Below are 9,090 nucleotides of genomic sequence, written 5' to 3'. Positions count from 1 at the left end.
GAGTATATTATGGGAGACAGTGTCAAAGGCTTTGCTGAAGTCCAGACAGACACATCCACAGCCTTCCCCTCATCCACCAGGTGGGTCACCTGATCATAAAAGCAGGTCAGGTTGGTCAGACAGGACCTGCCCCTCCTAAACCCGTGTTGGCTGGGTCTGATCCCTTGTCCATCCTGTAGCTGCTGTGTGATTGCACTCAGGATGATTTGCTCACATGTTTTGGTTTTGTATCTGGAAGACAAGTACTTTCCTATTTCATTTCATGTAAGATATATTGAAATTTCAGACATTCTTCTGTTTCACATTCCACCTGTTCAGGGATCAAGTACTAGGCTTTGCTTTAGAAGGATATCTTCCTCCCACAGACTGACACCGTCTCTTTAAATAACTAAAATAAACTTTCCCTACATCTGAGTAACAGGTTCCTACACCGCGCCAAACTCTTAGCAGAAAGCTTTCCCTAATGTCCACTCTGAACTTGCCAATTTGCAGCTATTGCCTCATGCTACACCACCTTATGCTGCTGTTTGGCTCCCCATCAGAAGTTCTGGCTGCTATGAGACTCCTTCTTACCCTGCTCTTTTCCAGTTTAAACCAACCCATCTACCTCCTCATTCTCTCTCTTAGTGCTTTTAATCTGGCAGCTCTCTGCTGGATCCACTCCAGTTTCTCAGCAGCCACCCTGAAATGAGGAACATCAAAACAGGACACAGTAATCCTGGGGTGGCCTCACCATCACTGAGAAAGCAGGGTTGATAATTTCTCTTGTTCAGATGCCCATGCTCCTCCTAATGCAGCCAAACATATTGTTTGCCTGATTCATTTTGAGAGCACAGTGCTATCTCCTGCCTGTTGGGCATCCACTGCAACACACAGGTTCTTTTCAGCAGCTTTTTTTAGCCCATCAATTCTTTGCCTGAGTGGGATCTTTTTCAACTCATTCATGTTAATTGAACCCTGTAGCAGTCATCAGTCGGACAAAAAAAGACACTGAATTGCCAGGGTCTTTATGATCCATATAAAGTTAATGCAAAAAGAGAAGAAAGCAGATTACATCTCTGAGATGTAGATATCATACTGAGACACACTGATTACATTATGCTGCTATTCTAAAGCTACGTAATTCCCTTCCAAAGCATCAACATTATGAGACCAGATAAGATCCTGGAAGCCTTTAGTTTTCACGCTATGTTGAGACAGCATCATTAGCTTCCACAGACAAAAAATTAAAATGTATTCAATACAACAAGGTACAAGAGAAGTTGAAATCCCCCAGATTCTGGAGGATGTTTTCCATTATTTCCACCTTTTCCTTTAAAGTGTGCACAAGTAGGTCCAGGCATACAGCCTACACATTAGCTTTCAATGTTACTCTGAGAGTGTCCTGGTTAAATGCCTCCCATATCCTGTCCTTGTCCCACAAGTCATTAAAGTGGAGAGAAACATTTTTTTCCCACGAAAAAAATTAATTTAATCTTCTTAGCAAGAAAATATTTCAAATATTGACCTGTAATCTTTTCTGCCTATGGAGAGAATGTAAAGCTTTTTAATTACATTCTCTGTGTGTGAAGCCAAGCTTTCCAAATAAATGAAACCTGTGGATAGCTAGTAGTGTTATTCCTTAACATGTAGTAAAAGACTAGGATCAAAAAATTGATAAAAATCTACCTGTACAAGAGATCGAGCTTTGAAAAAAAGCAATAGGATACAACATTTTGAAGAATTATTCCAGCCAGCCATAATTTTGTAATTCATGTTTTCAATTTCGCTTTGGAAGAATGGAAATTTCCTTCAATTGTGCTGGTTAAAAGTAAAACCAAAATATTTGTGTGAAAAAAAGTGTTGTTATGGTTTAACCCCAGCCAGCAAACAAACTCCATGGAGCCACTTGCTCACTCCCTCACCAGTAGGATCAGGGAGACAATAAAAAAGGTAAAAGCTAGAAAATTCATGGGTTGAGATAAAAGTGATTTAATAAGGAAAGCAAAAGCCACCCACATAAGCAAAGCAAAACAAGGAATTCATTCACTTCTTGCCATGGGCAGGTAGGTGTTCAGCCATCTCCAGGAGAGCAGGGGCCCATCACACCTAATGGTGAGTTGGGAATACAAACATGATTACTGCAAACGTCCTCTTCCTTCCTCTTCCCCCCGCTTTATATAGTGAGCAGGATGCCATATGGTCTGGAATATCTCTTTGGTCAGTTTGTGGCACCTGTCCCAGCTGTGTCTCCTTCAACTTCCCATGCACCACCAATTTCCTTGCCAGTGTGGCAGTTCAAAAAATAGAAAAGACCTTGGCTCTATGTAAGCCCTGCTCAGCAATAACAAAAATATCACTATATTATAAACCCTGTGTTCAGCACAAATCCAAAATATAGCCTTGTACTAGCCACTGTGAAGAAAATTAACCCTTCTCCAGCCATAACCAGCACAAATGTATAACTTGAAAAGGAAGCTAACCTACATTGTCTATCTTGCAGTGAAAACAAAGGGGAAGTTTCACATTTCCATCTAAAACAGTTTTGTATTTTCTATCATCACTAGTGAGAAATGAAGTAAAAATGTATAAAATTCTCTTTAAAATATTAACAAACCAGTGGAGCAGAACCAGTAGAAGATATAGAGGTAAACTTTACATTCCTTTGGTATAAAGAAAATATCAGAAGTTGAAGAATAAAATTCTTGGAACCTGTAATATATGTCAGTGGGATATTTGTTTGCCTGACACTAGAAGTCTTGCAAATGATTAGACAGGATAATGAAAGTATGCTGTAAAGAGAATTACAAAGACCTATGTAGCGTTTTTATTTGGAAAAAACATTTTATAGATCTGACAAGGAGTGTCAATTACTCTTTTTTATTAAGAACTTTTTAGGAAATACATGTGCTTAACAGTGCACTGTCTTGTTGATTGTTGAACATTCCACTATTCAGAAAGGATTCCTCACTCCTGCCACAGAACCTAAATCTGGGTGCTGGAAAAATGCATCAAGCTAACAGAGAGACAGAAATTATCCCCAGGTTGTAATATAGACCAGAGCAAGGCAAAACTACTCTCTCAAAATTAGATCCTGTAACTTTTTTCAGGAAGGTAATATCAAGAAGTGTGTGGTGTTGATTGAAGAAGGACCGAGTTCCAACAGAGCACAAGACAAGCAGCTCAACACAAGCCCAAAAGCAGAGGAGTAATTAATATGTGGGCACAGAAATACACCCTAAAACCTGAGGTAATTTCTAAGGCTTTGCTTCCTGCCTGGATAGGCAATGCTGGAGTGAACAGTAGGGTTTATAATTTCCACAGGACTTAAACTAAAATGTCAGTATATCCTGGAGTAAGGCGTACTGCCCTGTAGTTCCTGCCCAAGGGGCAAAACACAGGCTTGCACTGACAGAGGTCCTCCCCTTGTCCTACCTCATTAACATCTGGTATGATGGCGGCAATATTTTGTATATCAATGATCAAGAAATTCATCAGGAGCCAATTTTGACTACAGAAAAATAAAACAGTGTCAGAATATTTTACTTCCTACCAACAATTAACTGGTTAATGAATAGACACTTGAATTGAAAACAAAAATTAACATTTGTCAAGACATAAACAAATAACTAAAGTAAAACATTTAATTTTAAATTAATAGAGCACCTTCCTGGGTAGTAGTTAAAAGTGGGGGGAAAGTTGCTTTTCCAGTAAATAAAAAGCTAAGGAAGGAATTTAATGAAAAAGAAGACCTAATAGAATATTACCCATCAGAACAGCTGAAGATTTGAAGACTAATGCTCTTAGTAAGCGATGCCAGAGCATCCCAGATGTATGCAGAGAGAACAGATTGTTGCAAGGCAAATTAATGCCACACAAAGTTAAGTTGCTAGCATTGAAAAATGATGAGTCATTAATGATTCGTAGGCAAAAATAAAAGTATGAGTGTTAACAGAAAAAAACCCAAGCAACTTAGAGGGCTTTTTTAATGAGAGATAAAGTTAAAAAATGCAGGTGAACAAGACTTGAATCACAGTAAATGTGTGAATGAATGCATTTTAATGCTTTAGAAGAATGGCTGAGAACACATCACAAGTCTGGTAGAAGATGAAGCCAACTATAGGAACTGAGGGTGAAAAGTCTCATTGTATTATAGGAGAATAAGAAGAAGCAGAAACCTCAAGAGCCACATGTATGAATAGCCTCAGCCATGCTAGCCTCAGCCATCTCAGCCATGGCTGCTAATTCCAGTCTCAAATTAAGCACTACACTTTAAATTCAGCTATTACAACTGTCTATAAATTATAGTCCTTCAAATGCCATTAATTATGTACTTGAGATTGTGGTAAAATTCAGACTGAACAGAAGTTGGTGTATTATATGAAAAATGCCCCAAAAACACAAGACAAAAAATAGTTAAAAATTTGTTGCTTTCATCTGCTGGAAACGAAAATAGTGTTCAGTTTAGATGGAAACGAGAATAGTGTTCAGTTTAAGTGTTCTAAACCCAAAATTAGTTTTCAGTTTTTCATCAAAAATGCACTATTTCAAACAAAGGGGCAATCCACAAAAACTTCTTTTCAGTTAAAGAGGCTATTTTCAGTGAAAACAATTGTCATATGAAAAAACTTCTTCACATACAAAGTATGGCCTTAAAAATATTTAAACATGGTTTTAAAAAGGAAAAAGTAAGCACAAGAGATTAAAAAGGCCTCTAATATCAAATATTGTCATCCTGTACAGGTGCCTAAAAATTTTTGACCAGTAGCTTCTTAACCTCTTTTGATAAGCTAAGCAGCTTGAGTTCATGGGATTCTTCATGGTTACACAAGCAAGAAATCATTCTTACTGCTTCTCTATTTAATACTTTCCAACTTTTTTCTGTAAGCTTTCAATTGTAGAGGCACAAGGCCCAGCTGCATGCAGTCAGGAACAGGTTCCCTGTTTAATATCAAAGCTCACATCCATTGCAGCGAAGTACAGGGACTGACATTAACCAACCTCCAAGGTGAAAATATTTAATTTCAACTAATAGAACTCCCATTTATTCAAATTCTTAATAGCATTTTTCTTTGCCAATGTATAAGTTTTTATTACTTCTTGATAGTTTTTAAGATTTCTTCCCTTGTCAACACCTAGACCTTAACATTAAGAAACCCACAACAGCAACAGTTTATTTCACATTCAGCCATCTCAAATGGCCCTTGTTGATGATGAAAAAAAGAACAAAAAAACAAGGAAAGGAAAAAAAAATCCCCTTGGCTTTTGACACTAATGAAAACAGAACTAGCACTTGAGGAACAATCTGCAAAGCTGATTAAACCCAAGAAAATGAGATTGTTTCCAAAACAAAAAATGGTACCATAAGTCTGCTGTTTGCACAGAGAACACAGAAGAGAGTAAAAAGCAGAAGAGATGTAGTCTTTCAGCTATGAGTTGAAAAATCTAGTTCTATGGGAAGAAAAGCTGTACCCTACAGGTTTCTCAAAAATGAGGTGGATGAAAGAAAGGTAAATATTAATGAGTGGAAAAACAGAAAAAAAAAAAAGTCAATAAAAGAAAGAAGTATTTTTCTCAGTGGCAAACCTCTCATTTGTTTGGCTTTACTTTATTCTACTATATTGAAGGGAGCATGCATGGCTAACTTTTTTAGTATTCTTCTGGACAAACGTAACAACTAGCAAAGCTGCATAGAAACTGAAAGTGAAACGCCTTACCTTCTTTCCACATACTGCAGAAAGCACTAGAATACATGTTTGACAGATTAAAACTCCAGGGTTAGAAGAAAAAGGCTATTTCCCTCCCGAAATGTCAGGAGATTCTCCAAGGGCTTGCATGACCATAAAGGATTCAGAATGCATTAAACTGTAGTAGGGAGCTGGGCTCCCAGCTGTCATTTGGGTTTAAAATCTCCCATGTAATCAGAAGGCTCTTATTCAAATATGTGTATACATATTTACCTCACAAAGTCCAAAGATGCTCAGACTAACTCCCAAAGTAGCTCTGCAATACACAAAGTCATGAGCACACTCTGATGTTTAGAAAAACAACCACAATAGACTGGAGTTCTTGCCATTATGTGCAGGAGCAGATCCAGGCACTGCTGAACGATTAGTTTGAAAAAAAGATGGAAAGAATACATTTAGAAAACACTGAAGAAAAGCTTGCCTGTTGAGAAGCAACCCGGGATTCAGCTCCTGAAGAGTTATTCTCAGGTGAAAATATACATCTTGTGAGTTCCAGAACTGCCAAGTAAATGTGGTTTGTTCAGACATGCAGATTTTCCTCTAGTGCATCAGTAATATTTTAGAAATTTATGTGGTGACAACTGAACTTTAATCACCCAATTTAAAATTGAGGTAATGCATTTCCATAGATTTTTAGGAAGAGAGAAAGAAATATCATTCCAGACAAACCCCTATTGTTCAGTGTCCAGTACTAAAAAGTGTACACACACATCACCCCATCATTTTGCCCCTGGAGTAGAAGATTATGCAGGTGACCTCGACCTCTACCACCAGGCACCCTGCAAGGGGTTATCTCTTTCCATGACAGCATCTTCAGTTCCAGCCAACAGCAAGTTGGCCCAGCTGGTGCAACATAGTTATGTCTACAGTGCAGCCTTCAGATAAATCTTGTCAACTTCTTATTACCAAGCATAGGGTCTGAGTGCAGACTGCCCTCCAGTTCAGACTATTCATGAAGAGGTACTCAACTTCTCAAGTGCCCAGCTTGGCCACTCCATGTTCCCACTGCCCTGGTAGTCAGTGTTCATCAGACAAGATAGCAGATGGTCATCCCTGCAAGTAGGCTAGGCAAGATCTATGGGCAGGAAACAGAGATGCACAGAGCCTGAATCTAGGAGCACTCCTTGGCCTCAGGGTACAACTGGACCATGTTAACTAATGAAAGCTATTGATAAAATCTACGAAGTTCCTGGTGATTTGTGCTATTTATTTATGCTCAAGAATCTGATTTCCTTCCATTTCACAAATGCTCCTTCAGAATAGAACTGGATTTTGCTTTGTTGCAAAAGACTGTGTACCAAAGCACATATAGGTGTCTCCTATGAATATCTCAGAGATCTATTATGCAGTTATAAGTTAGGCCAGGTCAGGACTTGACATCAAGAGCCATTTTTTGAAAATACTTTCCCTTCATTTATATCTCCATGTTGCTTCTCCCTTTTTAAGAGAACTTACTGGAGCACACTGGATTCTTGGGAGATACCTCTCAGTGTTAAGAAAAGTTTATTGTACTTGTGGATGACAATCCTTACTACTGCATAAATCTCCTTTTTATCTCTCTGCCCACCCTAAAATTTCATGCAGTATTTCATTTGTAAGGAAACACAAGACTAATACGTAAGAAATAAGAACACAATAACAAAACAAGAGATTTCATACAAATCCAGCTCAAATATTTTCATAGAAGTTATTACATAGATTTACAAATTAAGAAATAAAGAGCTGGCAACCAAGAACAAGCTACTAATTCTCATTTCATTCCACCTTCAAGTCCTCCTAGAATAAGACCAACCAGTAAGACAGAGGAACAGCTGATTGTCTTGAGGGGAAAAATTACTATTTCACATCTATGACCTTTCTTTGATACCAGACACTTTGTTCAATATTAACTTTTTACTGTCTAAGAGCACTGAAAACTGCAGACTCTGTAGGACTGAACAAGCTATTTGAATCCTTTTTCTGTTGAGAAATTTTGGGGGAGAAAAGAAAAAGAATTTGCCAATTAAGATTTGTATGCAGAACATACAAAAAAAAAAAAAAAAAAAAAGACAGTTTTCCACTGCTACGAATCTATCTCCAAGAGACCAAGGAAGAGGAGGATACACATTTCATTAGTGTAGTCTTGCATTCTTCATCATTTTCCATTAAAAATTATGACAAGGAAATAGCAGCTTCATAACAATCCATATACATTCTCATGGTCATTAAGAGATGAGTTTGTTAAAAATAAGGTAAAAATAGTTGGTTTATAATTCTGGCAATGCCAACCATCTAACTGTTTCACAGCGAAACTTTCAAAAGTTTGCAAGGAGATGAAGGGAAAACTGGGGGAGAGCTATGCCAAAAAATTGTATGAATTGATTTTTAGGAAGGGGGGTGGGGAGAGGGAGAACAGGAAAGGAACAGCTTAATGTTTCTAACCTTTCCATAAGTATATAGTAGAAAGGGCTGTCTGGGTGAGTCACTGTGTGGGTGACTGGCAGAGCGCTGCTGAGTGGAGGAACAGCGGGGGCGGAGGGAGATTACGCGAGCTCATTGATGACTGCTTACACAAAGAGGAATTACTACACAGCAATCGCTCTCTCGGTGGTACTACTGTCTTTCTGGAAAATTATATACAAAGGCAGCTCTAGACCCTGAGCTTTTGTACTCCTTAAATTTGTCTGCAACTGGGGTACACTGAGCAAATGTCACACAGAGGTTTACATGAGTCAAAAAATAAACTCTCGCACACTGTACCTCTTTTCCTCAGCCTCCTATATTCTGTGCAATGTCCATCAGTAGAAATGTTCTAGAAAAATGTAGCCATTGTCCATACCACAGCCACCTTTCTAGTGACAATTTTGAAATACATTGCTTTCCAATGATAAAAAGACTTGTTTACTCTTCTTTTAAAGCTCCAGTGCATTTTGGAAGTATTTCCCTTTTTACAAACCTCTTTTCTCCATTAAAGTCTCTATAATTCTATAATATATAGAAACCTGCAGACTAAAAAATTCAGGACTCTTTCTTGGACAAAGTTCCAGTAAAATAACATACTCTAATTTCCTTGTTCTTTTCATCCTTTCTCTTAAATCTCAGACAACTATTTGGCAGTTTGATGTGAATTCAGAAGCCCCTTCTTTTTTGAGTTTTTTTTTTTTTTTTTTTCCATTTTCCAACTCATTGGTGTTGGTAAAGATTAGCACAAATGGGAATTACAGTACTCAGCTGTGTAGCTGTGACATGATGTTCCTCAGTGTATATTACAAAAAGCATGTTATTAATTCTCAAGATACAGAATTATTGGAACATTTCTTATTTTATGGATATAAATCATATTCTGATAATTTCCAGGTTTAAACAGGAACTGCAGGATTTATCT

The sequence above is a fragment of the Empidonax traillii genome, unplaced genomic scaffold (assembly GCF_003031625.1).
Source record: "Empidonax traillii isolate 1590-97213 ecotype Southwest subspecies unplaced genomic scaffold, ASM303162v1 scaffold14:size4059594, whole genome shotgun sequence".
NCBI classification, from domain to species: Eukaryota; Metazoa; Chordata; class Aves; order Passeriformes; family Tyrannidae; genus Empidonax; species Empidonax traillii.
Note: the sequence above shows the minus strand (reverse complement) of the source record.